The sequence below is a fragment of the Arachis hypogaea genome, chromosome 1 (assembly GCF_003086295.3).
Source record: "Arachis hypogaea cultivar Tifrunner chromosome 1, arahy.Tifrunner.gnm2.J5K5, whole genome shotgun sequence".
In the NCBI taxonomy this organism is placed as follows: Eukaryota; Viridiplantae; Streptophyta; class Magnoliopsida; order Fabales; family Fabaceae; genus Arachis; species Arachis hypogaea.
This window is the reverse complement of record NC_092036.1, coordinates 5,155,704-5,172,204: the sequence shown is the minus strand read 5'-3', so window position 1 is coordinate 5,172,204 and position 16,501 is coordinate 5,155,704. Positions and strand designations below refer to the sequence as shown.

General features: G+C 31.9%; 1 long non-coding RNA gene across 1 annotated transcript; it reads left to right on the top strand.

Annotated features, from left to right (window-relative positions):
* Nucleotides 1–12,302: 12,302 nt before the first annotated feature.
* Nucleotides 12,303–14,933, top strand: LOC112791795 (uncharacterized). The gene is made up of 4 exons (XR_003197285.2): nt 12,303–12,907; nt 13,628–13,866; nt 14,050–14,104; nt 14,417–14,933. It is a non-coding gene; the product is annotated as an uncharacterized lncRNA (long non-coding RNA).
* The last annotated feature ends 1,568 nt before the right edge of the window (nt 14,934–16,501 follow it).

Here is a 16,501-nt window from a genome sequence, read left to right as displayed (position 1 = left end):
AAAATACTAATCGATCATATCTAAATTACTAATCCATTATATCCAAAATACTACAGTTTTATCCATTGAAAACTTCAACTAAGGCTTAAATATAGGGGGTGGAAATGAAGTGAAACATTCTTGAAGCTGTTCTCGAACTTGTTGCAGCTAGAGTTTCTGCAAAAATACCATGAGTTGAGCTTGTTGGTTGTTGTGGTGAGGTTATTTAGGCATTATAATTGATTGCTTTTTTCTGAATAAGATTGGATTTAGTGGCCTAGCAGCAGAGGATTTTGACTGAACTTGAGTTGAATTTTTTTCTTGGACAGTTGTTGTTGAAGGGGGCTTACTATGGCCTTGAGGTTAGGCTGGAAACCTGATATGGTTTTGGGCTTGACTATGAGACCTGAACCCTGTGGATCTTCTTGTCCTCTTTTTTCTCTCTTTTACAACATCTTCCAATTGGTCCTGCAATGTTCACAAAAAAATTCATTATGATCTGCATTCATTTGATATTAAACAAACAAATATAGTAGACACAATATCCTCCACAAAGAACTTATAGATGCATCAATTACATTAGTGACAGATCCAGTTGTTATAGTTCCATGTTGAACAACATCATTAGAATTATTTGTAATATTTGTATAGTGGCAGCTCCATTAGTCACAGACCCAATTGGTTCCACATTTTGAGTAGTGATAGTGGGGTTAGGATTTTCTGCTTGGACTAGATTTGGCTAAATAGATATGAATGAAATAATTGCTCCAATATTAGACTAAGCATCTAAATAATCGATTAACCATTTCAATAGTAGGACCACTAAACACCTTACAAGTTAGTGATAGGACATTTAAATTCCTAATAAAAATGCTAACAGACAACTAAATCCTTAAGAATAGTGTGAATATACAATTAACTTTGCTTACCTGTGGTTGTGGGTTGGATTCAGCAATGGTTTCTTGATTTTCTGTGTGGGGAGCATTCTGAGATAGCAGTAGCTCTTCTTGTGTATTATTTTTTGACGAGGATCTAGTTCATTTTTTTTTCTTTCTTAGTTACCGGAGTTCCTTTGCATGTTTTGGAGTAATGGCCGGATTTGCCACACTTGGTGCAAGTCACCGTGAAGCTTCTCCGAACTTTATTTGCATTTAGCAGTGGCTCAATGATAAACCACTATTTTATGGTTTATCTTGTGCTAAACTGAGTGGTTTTTATCAGTGCTTCGCACACTTATTCATACAAATTGTATGGTTTTACAAATCTTTCCTAATTTTGTTCCATGATTGAAAATTTGCTTTCCTAAGCCTTTAAATTGTCAGTTTTTAATTTTTCTTTATACCATTCGATGTCGTGATCTATGTGTTAAGTGTTTTCAGGCTTTATAGGACAGGAATGGCTTAGAGGATGGAAAGAAAGCATGCAAAAGTGGAAGGAACACAAGAAATAAAGGAGCTTATCAGCGAGAATCGACGCGCACGCAAGGCTTACGCGTGCGCGTGACATGGAGCATTTCACAGCAACGTGTACGCGTGACTGACGCGTACGCGTGATCAGTGCAGCAGACGAGTGACGCGTACGCATGACATGACGCGTACACGTGACCAGGATTTTGTCAAGCGACGCGTACGCGTGATAGAGCAACGTGCTGCATTTTTTAGAACTCGCAAGGGGGATTTTGGGCTGGTTTTGAACTTAGTTTTCGGCCCAAAAACTCATATTAGAGCCAGGGGGCAAGCGGATACTCAGGAGACGTTGATTCTCATAGTTTTAGTTTTAGTTTTGGAATTCTAGAGAGAAAAACACTACTTCTCCTAGGGTTCTAGCATTTTCTTATTTTTGCTTTTGGATTGGATATCGAGAGAGCTGCTACTACCTTCAATTGAAGTCGTCCTCCCTTTAGTTTGCTTTTCTATCACTTTACTCTTTTGTTGCCATTTATTAGTCTCAATTCATGTTTGGATTTTCTTAATTTTAAATTTATTAATGCAATGACCCATTTTTATATTTGATTCCATTATTTGTTCAAATTCCTTTAATTAATTATCCATTTCAATTTTGCTTTGTTAATTTAAATTCAATTACCGTGTTTCCTATCTACTCCCTTTACATGTTTGTGAAAATGGCATTCATGTTAATGGAGTAGAGCTCCCAACTTGGCTTTGGAGTTGATTAATAGAAAACTCTTGAGTTAGAATACTCAAGTGTTGATATGTAATTGGAAATTGCTGCCAACTGGATTTTTACTAACTCTAATCCTTCCTTGTGAGGTGATTAGGATTTGTGAATTAGAGTTGGTATCACCTACTTAACTTTCCTCTATTAGTTAGAGGATAACCAAGTAGAGGCAACAACCTTTTACTATTACCCTTGAGAAAGTCGACAAGGATAGAAATTCCAATTAATCTTCTCCTAGCCAAGGCTTTTTATTTAAAATACACAACATTTCTTGTTAATTGCCTTTTGCTTAATTCCTAGTTATTTATTTTTCCAATTTTAAACGCCTAAAAATTTCTCAAAAAATTTCTGACCAATAAATTACACCCTTTTATCAACTCTTTAGGAAACGACCTGAGAATTTTACTTCCAGTTAATTAATTCTAATTTGTGACTCAACATGATCTTTTCTTCTTACATGTAGCTTTGGACGCCCAATGGGTCTTTTAAACTTGGGTAGAATAGGTCTTGATCCTTCTGCCCTCTCCTAATATTGCTCACTTGAAACTGGTTGAACACAATGTTGGTATGTAGCATTGAATGAGGTCATTTGCAGCCATGGGCGACAATAGTCTTTAGGTCACTCATTTTTCCAGGCTATAGCAGATATAGCATGCACACACGACATTCCTGACACATACAAATTAACAACAACAACAAACTAAATCAGAAAATCCAGCTAACAAACTATGTCTACATCTAATACAAAAAGTTCTATGGTTAGGAAGTTTTGATACGACCTGTGAGTTGCCACATATTACATGTGCATGTACTCTGGCCCATATTTACTGACACCTTTTTTCCATCACACTGAACCTCATATTTGACTCGATCATCATCACCAATTCATTGTGGCTGCCACTATCACTAGCTTTCTTTAGCATCTCCATCTTTTTTTGTTGAACTGGTGCAATCTTTCTCTTGTATCCACCCAAAAATCTCTCGTGATTTACCATCATTCTCATAATATAACATCTGAGTTCTTCACACATAGTCAATACTGGTTTCATCCTATAATCCATAACCTTTGAGTTTCATACCTCACACATATTATCGGTCAAATTATCTACTTTAGGTCAGTGGCTAAAGTATGCTTTGACCCATACAGCAGGCTCAAACTTAGCCAAATAGGCCCATGCTTTCTTATATATTCTCTTTAACTTATCCATACTTGCTTTGAACTCACTACAGTTGTGCATCTAACATATTCCCACACATCACCTTTGGTTTGCTTATTTTTGTATTACTTTAAGAAGTTTTTCCATATGTGCATCACACAGTTTCTGTGATATGCATTGGGTATCACTTCTCGAAGTACAGGAACTAGACCCTAACAACAAACACATAAAATTCAGTACCATAAGCCGCCTAATACACAGTTAGATCATGCTAACATGTGAGGAATACATTTAAAAATTTTACCTTTTATTGGTCAGATATGAAGCTCCATCCGTGTGTTTGAACATATCCTAAATCTTCTAGCAATAGAGTCAGAAACCATTTCCATGTTTCCTTGGTCTTTAATGCAACTACAGCATAAGCCACCACATAGAAATGGTTAATTGAATCTTGAGCCACAGCAGATAATAATTTTCCTCCATAATAGTCCTTTAGAAAACACCTGTCCAGCCCAATCAATAGGCGACATCCTGCCTTAAAACCTTGCTTACATGCATTTAGACAAATATAAAGTCTGTCAAAAAGTGGAAGAGATTGTGGAATTGGCTCAACTCCTAACAAGATTGTGCTGCCAGAATTACTTTTCAATATCTCAGCCGCGTAATCTCTTAATTTGCCATACTATTCACTTTCCTTACCAATTACTAACTCCCTTGCCTTCTTAAGTGCCCATTGCATGCTCTTGTAGTGAATTTGCATGTTATAATCCTGCTTTATGTGTTCTAATGCTTCCTTTTGTGTGAGTTTTGACTGTGTCCGTAATCGCTTCTCAAGTTTCTCAATGAGACATCTCACGTCTGCCTGATTGCTTCCAAAGTCCCGATTGCATGTATGCTTAGGATAAAAAGTTTTGATTTGGAAACAATCTTCACATGAATTCCATGAGCAAAAAATTAAAAAAGGACAGTTTTTCTCAGCACACTTGGCTCTTGACCTTAGCTTGTCATTCGTTAGCCACTGTAATTCTCTACCATGAGCTACTGTCCAGTCCTTTAGTGACCTCTTGAACTGGTCTAAAGTGTCAAACTTCATACTAATTTCTAGCTCCACTTCTCCAAATTCCGCACCCTCTGAGAAGTCATTAAAACTAGTCCTATGAACATCATTCCCTGCATCTCTTCCAACAGGAGTGTGTAAGTCTTCTAATTCATAGTCAAGCACTTTCTCATCATCTGACTCCTTGTGATTGAGTGCGTGTTTCCCCCAAAAAGGATCCAACAAAAGGGTCATTCCCAGCCTCTTCATCATTTTCTGAATGTTCATGATGTTCATGATGTTCTTCATCTCCATCATCTCCAATTTCAATTGGAGTCTGACTTGACTTAGAGTTCCCTATGTGCTTTATAGTCTGTTGTTGCAGTCTTGAACTCCTCCTCACCTTCTTATATTCCTTTTTCTTTCGAGGTTTAGGGAAATTGCTAAATACAGGAGTCTCTTCATTAGTAACTTTCTTTTCTTTTGGAGAAGTAACTTTCTTTCCATTTGAAGAATGGTTACTGTCCGCAGCCTTCTTCTTTTTTATTACTCTTGCATGCTTCTCTTTGATATCAATGTCTGATTGGTCAACACCAGGCGTTGGGGGCTTATACAGCTCATCTTTAGCGCTCTCGTAACCATTATAATCACTGTCATCATCAGAAATAGGAGGATCACCAGTTTCATCACACCCTATAGCATCTCCACCACCAAGAATATGATGCTCAAAATATATATAGAACTCGTCACATTCCTTGTTTTGTATTTTGTGCTCCCTTAAAGTATTGATCTCTAAATCTCCAAAATAGGATACAAATTGGCTTGAAAATTAGCAGCATTCAGATCAAACCACATCATTGATTCATTGCTTTTTAATCATCGTATCCTAAGCTCTTGAATAATTCCTTCAAATCAAAGAAGTTCATAAGGTCCACATCCATCTAGGGCTGCACACGGATCGGATCAGATATAGCCTAAAACTCTATCCGATCCGCACTGCACTCATCGGATCGGATCGGATACGATATCCGCAATTTTTCATGCCAGATCTGATCCACAAATATGCGGATCGGATCGGATCAGATATCGAGTATATCCGCATAATTAAAAAAAATGTTTTCAAATTCCATTTGGTTGTTTTTACAAAAAAAATTCATTTTTCACCTGTTTAAGCATATTTAAATCTAAAATATTATCTATAAAAGTTCTCTTGAATAACAAAAAAAAAATAATAACACAATATTTAAGTTTAATTATTTTAAGTCGAAGTACAATATAAAAAATAAAAAACAAGATATCATAAAATTCATAAAACAACACACTAAAATTCATATCACATTAAGGTTTATTTTCTTAAGATATGCTATTTATATGTGATGTGCGGATATGCGGATTTGCGGATCGGATCCGCGGATATCACTGCCAAATCCGCAATCCGATCCGACTATAGTGCGGATCTGATCCGATCCGATCCGATGGCTCTGCGGATCGGATAATATCCGCAAAATTCGGATCGGATGCGGATAATTACTGCAGATATGCAGATATTATCCAATCCATGTGCAGCCCTAGATCCATCTCTGGAAACCTCTCAACTAACCTATCCTGGTAACTCAATTCTCCCCGTTTGTTCCTCACAAATTTTTTTCCATGGTTAAATACAGGAATAGCAAATTCCTCCATCTGTTAGGTAGAAACACAATCATTATTTGAATAAATTAGGACAACAGTTACCTAAAGAATAAGAAATATGTATGTCTTTTTTTAGTTATGACATAAAGTGATACTAGTCTTTCTGCTAATCATTAGTTTCAGCAAATATATACAAATAAATGGAAGCCTCAAAAAATAACAACAAATGCATAAATAATTTTAAATATAACAAAATGTGTCATGTAAACAAATTAAAAAATAACAAAATCATTATAAAAATAACTGATAAAAAATAATACTAACTGACAAAAACATCACCATTTTTTATTTGATTTGAGGATATCCTGTCTAACACCGATTCCCTTGACAACGTCTTCTATCTTCTTCCTTGCTAGCCCATCGAAGAAGAATCGTCACTTTTATTACTGCAGATGATGACTCTTTGACTTCAGGTTCTCCTTAGAGTTAATAGGTAATTTGGAAATAAACATGTAAATGTCAATTATGGGATATATGGGATGGTAAATATATAGTATCCACTTGAAATAGAAAGGCATAAAGGTGACAAAGAACATGTGGAGCCCAATAGATAAGAATAATAGAATTAAAAATAAAATAAAAAATAACATTTACCAATCAAACAAGCTACAAAGCACAAACACGTTTTTTTTTGGTAACCTAATTATTGGGCATAAGTAATAAAGTATAATTCAAATAACATCATTTTTTTATACTAAAAAAAAATTATTGGACACACAACAAAATTTTGATTCTTCCTTCATCAGTCACTTCACAGAAAAATTTTCTTAAATAAATTAAAAAAAACTAATATTTCAAGAAGTAAAATTTTTTAAGGACAAAAAAATTGGGTGGACTTCGTTAAAATCAAGTGGATTCACATTTGTCACACACACACACACACCACAGACACACACACACACATATATATATACACACACACCACACACACACACACACACATATATATATATATATACACTATATTAATTTTAGTTGTAAAATTTTTATAGTTATTAGAAATAATTTTAATAAAAGTAATTTAGGTTAATTTAATTAATTTTAAAATTAATAAATTATATTAATAATTAATTATTTTATATTATTTACGATGGATTAAATTATAATTTATAATTAAATACTATTCAAATTAAACTCATAAATGCAATTTTAAATATAAATATTAAAATTCAAATTTTATGCTTTGAATTAGATCTATTTAATTGAAATTATTTAAAAGTTAGAATCTTATAGTTGTATTTAGTTTAAACATAGTTTCTTAATGTAAAAAATAGACTTTTATTTTTTAAAATAATTTTTTAGTTATTCATTTCTTAAATTTTAATTATTTTTATTATTTTACAAAACCAAATAAATTGGAAATTTTAAATCATAAAATTTTTATTTTAATTAATATTTTGATTTTGCATTTGGTTTTAATATTATATTAAGTTTAGATAGATTAAATAATGTTTAATTCTAAATAATATTTTAAAATATAAATTCTATATAATATTAAATAATTAATTATTAATACAATTTACAAACTTTATAAGTAATCAAATTAGATTAAACTAATTTGTTAAATATAATTATAATTTACGCTAATCATAAAAATTTTAGCCTCGAAACTAATATAAATACATATTAAAAACTAATATAAAAATATAAAGAAATAATAAAATGTGGTTCACCTGATTTTTCCTCCAAATAAAAAAAGGTTAATGATGTTTTAATTTATTTAAGAAAAATTCCTCCTTTCACATAGCGCAGCTATCCATATATGTGCATGAGATTGATAACTGCAGCGATGTTGTGAGGGAGAGCGAGAGATAACAGCGTCTACGATGATCTCGTAAATTTGGTGTTAACAGCAATTGTGATGATGCATGGAGACTTATCCACTGCTAACAATCTTTTTCAAGAACACAAGGCAACTATCTTGATTTATGTGGCGGCTAAAATTTGTAACGAGATTGCAAAAAAGGCACCCAGACCCAACATCCTAACTACTATTCTGTTCCACGGTTTAGGTGTGATTGCATTTGAAGCACTCTTGTGGCTCATCGTCGCTGGTCATTTTCTAGGGTTCTTCATTATCAATGTGCCTATATGGCTATATCACTTGTTACATTTCTCTGCTACTATGACTCCATCTATGAACTTGTCACCATGTGTTATGGAGAGATGTTTGGCTTCATGGAACGGCCAATTGTAGATGATAATTAAAGGAAATCAGGCAAGGTATCAACCCTTTTATTTGGAGGATTATTCCTTTTTCCTTATAATTACACTTTGTAGTTCTGTCAATTTATCTTAATCAATTACTTGTAGTAATAAGAAAAAGGAAGAAGAAAGAATGCATAGAGTACAAAAGTAGTTTCATTTTGAATTTGCCCTTTGTTAATTAGGATTAGCTTTAAGAAAGTTACTTACATTTCCTGTTGTTTGCTGTCACCATATATTTGTCTTATACAAAGGATTGAGTCTCCACTTTCTATGTATATTGGAAGGTCTATAATTAATGTCTTTATATCTTTTGAATTTAGAGTTTAGGATTTTAGAGATTTAGGATTTTAGATTTATAGTTTAAAATATAGGAATTATAATTTTAGGATTATAAGTTTAGAAATTTACTGATTTAAAATTTAGGAGTTAAAATTTTATGATTTAAAATTTAGAATTTTGTATTTAATTTTTAAAATTTTAGAGATTTTGAATTTAATTTAAAGTTTAAAATTTTATGAGTTTAAGATTTATAACTTTAGGAGTTTAGAGTTTTATAATTTAAGTTTTAAAGTTTAAAAAATTTGTATTTAGAGTTTAAGACAATTTACAGTTTAAAATTTTAGCGTTTAAATTTTTTTTAATTTTATTAAGTTATAATTTTTAGTCGATTATTGTAAATGTTAAAAAGAGAATGTACATAATATCAAATCTATGTATATGTTTGTTGCAATTAAAATATTCTAACTTTAGTAAAAATAAAGGCTGAAAATAGATATTGAACTACAAATTTTAGCCACTAAATTGGTGCACACTATAGATTGCTTTTTTATATAAAAAATTAATTTACAAATTTTAAATTCCTATAGATTGTTATTTTTTTTAACAATAACAAGGATTGACTTATTTATTTTTTCCACCAAAACTTAATAAAAAGTTAATACGTTTAATAAAAAAAATTTAAAGATTGATTTAATAATAAAAATTTATTAAATATTAAATTATTTGTTTAAAAGTTCATTTAGGTTTTTTTAACCTAAATTTGAACGACAAGTATCGCTCCGGATCCCACTTTATCCCAAAATCTAGCGGTGCAAGGGTCCCTCACCTACAGCATCACATTAAACGACATAATGCTGACACATGACAGAGATCTAAATTATACCAACGATAAAATAATTTTTAAAACAATAAAAAATATTATAAAAATAGAAATATATTAAATATATTTTTAGAAAAGTATCTTAATAGTGAGTTTTGATGTAATATTTTATAAATATAAATAGAAAATTAGACTTTTTTTAAAAAAATTTGATAGTTTTATGCAAAATATTTTTTTATGCATTTTTTAAATATTTATCTAAATATTTTTATAAAGTTTGCATCAATTATTTGACAAATATAAAATTTATGAGCTACATATAAAATAATATATTTTTCATTTCTCATATTTATAAATATTTTAGAGATTTATTTTTCGTTTATAACTTTTTTTTTTTACTTTTAGAAATATTATAATCTATCATATAAACTTTTGAGTGGCATTTAAGTAAACTTTGGATAGAATCTGTCCTTGTTAAAAAATAAGAACGTATAAATAGAATCAGGAGTCAAGACCTTGGCACCATTAACACAATGGATGAATGGAAGAGGAAAACAGCACTAGGTCAACGCCAGTCACGCTCACGCAGAGGTAAAGTTGCAATTTTTTTTTTTTTTTGGTTTTATTCTGTGTGTAATTTTTGTATCTTGTGTGTTTTTTTTCCCTAAATTTTTTGGATTTGATATTAGTGTTTTTTTTTCAAAAATAAATTACATTAAATAATAATAATAATAAAATTGTGCAATTCTAAATCTAGATACAAAGAAACTGAGTTATGCACAATTAAATTTTGCATAATAATCAATTAAAAGTATCCTATCCTCACAAGAAAATATATTCTTACATATATTAAATAAGATATATATATTTATGTACAACTAATAACTAATTTATTATTATTTAGTTATTTTTTTATATTTTTTTTGGTAACAGTAACTTTTTATTACTTATATTAAACATCGTACCTTCATAAAGCTGCTGCCGGACTTCGGGGTTGAGGTGGCTGCGGAGATGCGGAGGCTGGGCGGCAGGGTTGGGTCAATGAGGTGGGTAGGACTTGAGTTGATTTTTTCTTTCAATTTGAAAGAGGAATAGGAGCTGCGGTGCATTGGATTTTAGAACAATGACAAAAAATATAAATTTATTTTTTAATATTTACAGAAATTATATAATCATCTATCTTATAAAACTATTTACTACAAAATAGTCCTATTTTAGTTAAGATATCAATTTTTAATGGATTAAATTAATTCAAACTAAAATTAAACATCTAATTAAAATGTGCCACATCATAAAAAGTAATTTATATATTGTTTTATAGGGATTTAGATAGAATTCATTTTTTTTATATAAATAACTAATTTAATAGTTAATTTTTTTTTACCTTTTTTATACTCTTTATTATATTTTCATTATTTTTTCTTAAATATTTTTGGTAGGACATGTTATTTGTCATTATATTCTCAAAAGTAAATTGTTCAATTACTTGTTAAGAAGTAATGCTATATATTTAAATTTTTTTATGAATTAAATTCAATCAAGTTAAATAGTAAAATTTAGAATAATATTTGCTATGATTAAATTTTATTATATTAAACTAATTTAATTAAATTTTATTAATAAAAAAATTTAGATATATAATATTATTTATTTTATAAGTATTAGGAAGACAAAATTATTCATTTAACCTCTGTCATTACATAAGGATTAGACTTTCGTTTGATAAAAAATAGAGAAAGTATAAAGAGTCCATATATGTATTGTACAATATATACAATGAAGGTTAAATTGTAATTAAAATTAAATTATAGTCAATTGAATAATTTTGAATAATTTCTAATTTTAAATTTAAAATAAATTAAGATTGCAATCAGTTACACTTACACCAACACTCAGTCCCTCTCTCTATACGGTCTTACCTTTTCTCTACCTTTCTCCTCGATTCTCTCCGCCGTGCGCAGAGATCACCCTCCACCATTACCTTTCGGTCGTGTGCGCTGTTTTCGCCGCACCTCCACCATTATCTTCCACCACGTTGATTCAACCAGATTACGGTTGGATGTTCAGCCGCATTTGGTGCAAAGCAGTTCATTCCCACGAGGGGGTAGACGCGCAGAGACTAGGCTACAGTTTGGGTCGAAGGAGTTGCGCACGGAAGTTAGGCTGCAGTCACGGTGGGATGTGCAGCAGCAACGGTGCGAAGGAGTTGTCGCCTCGCCCTGTGCGCGCAGATGCAGGTTTCAGCGCACACGGCGAGGCGACGTGCGGGTTCTGCAAAGCGAACGGGAGGGGTTTGGGAGGGGAAGGGTAACCGTGAGAGCAAAAGAGTTAATGGAAGAAAATTAGAATTAGGAGTAAATTGGTAGTAGGGTAAATTAAAAGTGAACAGACTATTTAAAATTAAGGTAAATGAGGGTTGTTTTGTTTTTTTAATTTATATTGAACCAAATAAATAGTCCATTGTAACCATTGTATAACTTTTTCATTGTCTCCCTAACGGGATTCAATTAATTAAACTCTGTAGCTTGTAGGGCTGGCAATGGGTAGGGTAGGGTAGGACAAATCCTACCCTAACCCTACCCGCGAGTTGAAAATTTTATTAAAACTCTATCATATCCTATTTGCGGGTTGAGAATCTCTCAATTCTAACCCTACTCGCACCCTAAAGTTCTAAATCCTACCCTACCCGCAGAAATATTAAATTTTTTTTAAAGTAAATATAAAATTCAATCATTTCAAATTTTATACATATTAATAACATAAAAAATAACAAACTAATACTCTAAATTATTAAATTAATTAATTAATTTAGTAGTTATTCACTTATTGTAAGTCATTACATATAAAAAATTGTGGGTTCAGTTCTTACTTTTTTCACTATATACATAATTTTTATAAAATATATGTTATATTTAAAGTGCATATAAAGTAAAGTAAAAAACACCTTACCCACAAACATACTCAGACCGTAATCTACTTGAACGAATTGGACCGAATTAGACAGCCGCATAGGATGGTATGAATTGCCATCCCTGGTAGCTTACATCAAAACTCGGATTCTTTTATTCATTGGTCCCTTCACAATTCACATAGACCATAGCTAACCCTAACGCGTGTGATTCATGACACTGCAGCGGCTTTGCGAGTGAGAGCGAGACCGATAACAGCGTCTACGATTGTCTCACAAAATTGGTGTATCAGCAATTGCCATGATTCATGGAGACTTAACCGCTGCTAATAATCTCTTTCAAGAACACAAGCCAGCCTTCTTTTTTTATTTGGTGGCTCAACTTTGCCACGAGATTGCAAAGAAGGCACCCAGACCCAACACCCTAACTACTATTCTGTTCCACGGTTCAGGTGTGATTGCTTTTGAAGCATTCTTGTGGCTCATCGTCGCTGGTCAATTTCTAGGGTTCTTCATCATCAATGTGCCTATATCAATGCTTACATTGCTCTGCTACTATGACTCCATCTATGAACTTGTCACCATGTGTTATGGCAAGATGTTTGACTTTATGGAACAGCAAGCTGTAGATGGAAATTAAAGGAAATCAGGCAAGGCATCAACACTTTAATTTGGAGAATTATTACTTTTTCGTCCTAATTACACTTTGTAATTCTGTCAATTTATCTTAATCAGCTACTTGTAGTAATTATTAAAAAAAAAGTAAGAAGAAGGAAGGCATAGAGTACAAAAGGAGTTTCATTTTGAATTTGCCCGTTGTTAGTTAGGAATAGCTTTAAGAAAGTTGCTTAAATTTCCTGTTGTTTGCTATTGCCATATATTTGTCTTATACAAAGGATTGAGCCTCCATTTTCTATGTTTATTGGAATTTCTGTAATGTCTTTATATCTTTGAAGCTTGCCACTATCTCCTTTTAACTACAAATACTACAAGAAACTATAGTCTGTGAATTGTGTGAGTGCATTAATCTTGAAAACTGATGTGAAGAAAGCACATATACTCTTCAATTGGATCTTACTTATAAACTCCTTTCCTTCATGATCCTTGTTAAAATCTCTTATTAACAAATAACAGCATTGAGATCGGATTTTCGACTGCCATATGAAAATTCTATAATACCTCTGAAGCAAAGCTTATTTTATTTTTTAGAAAAATATGCCAACATTGCACTGTTCTGTCCCATCCCTTGTTACCATGCTCTTGTCTGATTTCGGGCTATAAACTTGATAATCTTCTGTGTTGCTGCTAAACTTGAGGGAGATTCCTGCTTTAGCTTTACAGTCCAACTTATGCTCCCTTTCTGTTGATAGGACTATGAAAGTGTAGCACAAAAAGTTGCAGCAGAATCAAGTTTGCTCTGCCACTACACTGCAATTACCTTTCCCGAGTAGAGCTTATGTTGCAGAAAAGAGAAAACAGAAATGAGTTTCAGTGGTTGGATGAAGTCCAGCTTTTAAAGTTCTGGGCCACCGCTTCATTTGCTGTCTAATATCTGTCCTAAAGGATGCATCTTGTTGATTTGATGAAAATGGTTTTGAAGAGACCGAGTGTATGTGTGATCATTTTCAATATATATTTACTTTCATTTCTTTGTGCTTATATTTGTATGAACTAATAATATTGAAGAATAATGGTTTGTTTGCCTAAACTAGAAAGTCCTAAAATGCTTATTATTGAAATGCATGCTTTTCAGTTGATCCTCAATAACATGAATCACTTTTTTTTATCACAGATTCACTCTCTTTCAAAGTACCTCATAGTTTTCCATGCTTCATAAGCCATTAAAGGTATATCTCTCTCTAATTAGGAACTCTGTTGTATAATACTTCTAAGAATATGATGTATTGATGGATAAATTTGAGTATTTGATGTGAGTAGTTTCTTTACTGGATAGTTTCTAATTCTATGAGCCTGAAACATGAAGTACCAAATTCTCAGAAACAGATTTTAGCTTGTTGGAATGACTGCTTATGAATGCACCAAGAAGCACATGATTGATATCTAGTTTACCAGCATCAAACATGTTTAAGTTGAGCATCAAATTTTACCAATTATTTTTTCACTTATCACCATCTTTGTTTCCATTTTGTATGATGCAGGCGCTGAACCGATGACCACTCCAACCATGGAGAAATCAGAAATAAAACTTTACATATGTTGGTTGTTCACTTTATATATGTTGTGTTTTATATTCATATCATCTTTCTTACTATATATTCTTTTCAAATTGGGTTTTTTTCCCAACAAAACTAGACATAAGAGTACAATAAGACTAGACCTAAGTGAAGAGTATGATTAGTGTCAGAATCTTTGCTGATGACAGTTGGCAGTAGGCACTAACTGTTGCTAACAGACATGGTAACTACCTAAGGGTCAAAAGACTAGTATAGCAAGCCATCCACCTTCTATATATATGTATATCATGATAAGTGATCTATCTCTTGTTTCGGTAGAATAACACAACCACCACAGCAGCAAAGTTTTATTCTACTAGGTGGGTCAGTTATATGGATCAAATAACGACATTCCACCACCCTGTTGTACCTCATTTGTGTATATTCAACCAGCAGACTATCTCATAACTATGCATCTGAAGAACATTGTTATTTTACAAAATTCAGCTTCTTTTACAAGATATCATGCATCCTCTGCTAGAATGTGAGAACTTAAAGTTGACCATAAAGCTTAAGTTAGAATCTTCCTAGAACATATCATAACCAAAAAAGGCCACATTTTAGTAAGCTTTTGGATGAAAATAGACTGAAATGTAATACCTGGAAGTCCCAAGGTACATCAAATATGATAACAATGTTTAGCATAGAACGAAGATCAAAGCAATCAAGTAATCAGAGAATCAGACAAAGATGGTAAAAATAAGCCATGCTGGGGAAACCAGTATTCTCATTCAACAATGTGTAAACGGCAAACAGTACACCCTAAAGAAAAAGAAAACTCACCAAAAACAGAACAATAATAAACATCCAATTTCTTTTCTTCTTTTTGTCACAACACAACATAGTAATTGAAAATGTAAGGAGGAAGAAGGAATCCATCAAATCTAAATGAATAGACTAGTATTGCATGATGTGTGATATTCAATAATTTTATGTCATCTGAACCAACCAACCTTATGACCAGCAGCATCAACTTTGGCGAGTTCTTTGGCGGAACACAACATAGCATATCACTGCTATGAATAACAAAGTTGCATTGGCTGTGACGAACCACGAGAAGTGATCAGCTACGACCCACAAGATGGCTTCGAAAGCAATGAGAGTGGAACTGATCAGGAGAGTAGCAGTCACCCAGCTGGGATTGGGTGTTCTTGAAGCAATGAGAGAGCAGAATTTAGCAATGTGGTAAACTAACATTGCTAACAGGTGCTCTTTGTAGGGATTAACAGGTAAAGCTTCACGCAAAATTGCAGTTGCATCTTCAACCAAATTGACTAGATTTTGCAAGCTGCAAGATCAGCATACACTACTATGATTAGCGAGTGGTAACGGTGTGTGTGAGTTTTGATTTTGGATGAAATCAAGTATAAAGTGAATTTTTTAATTATTTTTTTATAATAAAACAGATAAATCTTTTAAAAAATTGTAATGGATTTATATATTTTGAAAATAAATATTATCAAAATAAAATAAATATTATACATTAAAAATAAAATAGTCATTACATTAGTCATATACGATTAATTTGGATAAATTACAATACTAATCCTATTCGTGAAAATCCAATTCGATCCAATTCGTTCAAATAAGATTAGCAATTCGATCCATAACTAATCAGATTAAAAACAGTGTGGGTTGAGTTGTAGCCTGCAAGTAGTGTCAGGTCCAAATTTATGTCAAACTCAATCCGATCATTGTCCCTATCCTGATATATTATAGTATGTAACTAAAAATTTATACACAATAAAATTAAAAGAGATTGAACCATTCAACCCCATTTATAATTTTGTACATATATAGTAAAATTGATGGATTGATGATTACACTGTTTATAAATTTACATGAATTTTATTGTGATTTTTTGCTTTTATTTTTAATATGGACTTAATTTTGTATTTTGTTTTTAGATATATTTATGAAATATGAAATGATTAAATAATGTGTTAAAAATAATTTTCTTATAGTTAGGATAGAGTAAAAAATTTTAGAATGCGAATAAAATTAGAGCTA